The 2,793-nt window shown below is 35.4% G+C and overlaps 1 long non-coding RNA gene across 1 annotated transcript; it reads left to right on the top strand.

Moving 5' to 3' along the window:
* The first annotated feature begins 1,690 nt into the window (after positions 1–1,690).
* Positions 1,691–2,553, top strand: LOC141350119 (uncharacterized). Its single transcript, XR_012358092.1, has 2 exons — positions 1,691–1,989; positions 2,102–2,553. It is a non-coding gene; the product is annotated as an uncharacterized lncRNA (long non-coding RNA).
* Positions 2,554–2,793: the final 240 nt, after the last annotated feature.

Below are 2,793 nucleotides of genomic sequence, written 5' to 3' on the forward strand. Positions count from 1 at the left end.
GTTTTTCCCGCTGCAATGTTAATAACCCAAAGCCTCCCTTCCAACCACTTGCCAGGAATAATTTAAAATTAAAATCAGACTTTGCTTAGAGAAAGATTGGATTTATGCCATTTAATTCCCTTGTCACATATTTATAATTACAAGTGTCAGTTCTCTCACCTTTAATTCATGAATTATGTCCAGATCATTTTGGATTGACTTGATTCATGATGTGGGAAGTGACATCATAGACACACTAACAAGGTGTTAAGTACCCAGAGGAAAAGTAACACACTTAGATGAATTACTGCATCTTTCTAGGACGTGATGAATATTTAGGAGGATCATTTAGCCAAGGCTGATGTCAGTATGTATAACCTTGAATGAGAAAACGCATGCACAAACATCTCCTTTCCGATATCGATTAAGCATATAGTCCTGATGCCACTGGTTGGGCTAAAAGTTGAGGCTATGGGCCGCTCATTGCAGGGGCTCAAACCAATGACAACTTTTTTGCAAGTAAGAATAATTGATGACGGGCCATTGAATTATAAGAAAATAATGTGCATTATTTTCAAATAATTCAAAGGACCGGAGTCAATTATTCCTCTTATACCACAAACATTGCTCTGGTGCCAATTTTTAAGACATTTGACAAGTTAGGTGTGCGGTTATCAGAAATGAATCCATACCCACGGAACATTTCTCAGCCAATCAGAATACAGCATTCAACACACCCGTGGTATAAGTAATATTAATTTATATGTTATAACCAGTATATAACCAGTAAAATAATATTTTACACTGATAAAAAGTTGGTTCAACTCAAAAAAAAATGGTTGCATTAAAATTTTAAACTCAACATACTGTAAAAATATGAGTAGCCTACACAAAATAGTTTAATACACAATTTATTTAAATAAGTTCACTAATATTTTAAAAGTTGAAAATAACAAAAAAATTTAAGGCAACCGATTTTAATGGTAACTTATTTTTTTTTAAAATAAACTAATAATTTTATAAATCCATGTCTTCATTTAGTGCATAAGAAACGATGTAATAATATTTTCATAAAACGAAAACAATAACTGAATACATGTAATAGTTTAATATGTTTATTATGGTTTGTTCAAATAACTTACAATGTGTTGAATGAGAAAGATGCTGCTTACTGTCGGACCACGTGAAGCTCGACGTGTCGCCATAAAAACTCAAACAAGTCCATTAAAAATTGCTAAAAATAAAAACTCACATTAGAGGGACAGCTGTGGCATTTTAACCCACCGCCTGAGAAACTAAAAAACACGAAGTCTTGGTCTATATGTACAAACACTCGACTAACTTTCCCATTGTTAAGATACTGGTATGTCTCTGTGCTTTTATATTTGCACATTGAAGACCTGTCACCCCAAAGCAACAACACAAAATGGCTAAGTATATATGATATCAGGACACTTCTTAATTTCATCATTACACTAGTTCATACATGGCAGGTGCTATTGAAACAGATGTCTCGCACAAAGAATGGAAATACATCACAACACTTACTTCTGCGTTTAAAAATAAGGTGGATAGCTTCTTTATTCAAAAAATGAGTTAAGCTTGGCAAGTTTAAAAATAAAATGAACCCAGTTTTCCCCCACTTTGTGTTGTAACAAGGAGAGGTGGAGGTCAAATGTCAGTGCAAACCTTTCGTCCGCACTAACTCCCGATTCACGGTTTACTCTTATCTTGTCCAGACATGCGCTTTATACAACAGACCTGCTCACTGATAAACCCATTTCCATTTTATTTCCTTACCAAGGAAGATCAGCACAACCGTGAGCCTGTCAAGTGTCTCTTGAACATTGTTATTTTCTCCACTTTACAGTCAGACCTTTTCTAAGTGGAGAATTCATTGGAACCAGAAGTGAATTTCTGATGAGAATCAAAGCTGGGGTAATGGGCACAGGCAGAGTCCAGCAGGGAAACAAAGGCGATAAGAAATACTTGCCGGCTATTTCACCCAAGGTGAGATTTCGATATTGCATTTAGGAAAACTGAAACACCCACTTTGTTCTTGGGTGGAATTTCAATCGGCTATGTTGTGAAGAACCTTGATCCGGCTGTTCTTTCCCTACAGGAGAGTCGTCGAGCATGCTGGAAATGGCCTGGCAGTTCACGGGAGGGTTCTTACTGCATGAGAAATTGAATTAATGTTTGAATCTTTGGTTAAAAAGCTACTACTGAGCTACTAAAAAAATAACAATGATCGGACCAGAAATGTTTAAATTTGTTGAAATTTACATAACAGTTGCAATTTATGTTTTTTTATTATTATTTAATTATTCATTGGATAAAATGCAAACAAATATACATTATACATATTGTATAGAAGCCTGGTAATTGACAAAAAAATGCAGTTTTACACCATCATACTGTTAACATTTCTATTATCATCAGCCTAAACCACTGTAGTGAATCCACCCATATACTAATAATTGATTCATATGTTTTAATAAGTGATGAAACTCATTGTAGTACGTATGCGCTTGTTTTGGTTGTCTGTGACCTGAATAAACACACTTAGAAGACCATCTGAGAAGCAGAATGTGCGATTAAAACCCATCTAGTAGCACATCTCTCTAACAGCAGCTGGTTTTGTAACTGCTTGTTCTCAAATCACAAATATCTGACCGTATGCTGTGGATGGCAGCTTCACCTATCACAAATATGTGACCGTACGGCTCAAGCAGTTAACTTTGACCTTGAGCAAACACACGTCTGCGACAATTTCCCCCCATAACCAATTACAATTTATTTTATTGATTGGTT

This window comes from Misgurnus anguillicaudatus, chromosome 16 (genome assembly GCF_027580225.2).
Source record: "Misgurnus anguillicaudatus chromosome 16, ASM2758022v2, whole genome shotgun sequence".
In the NCBI taxonomy this organism is placed as follows: Eukaryota; Metazoa; Chordata; class Actinopteri; order Cypriniformes; family Cobitidae; genus Misgurnus; species Misgurnus anguillicaudatus.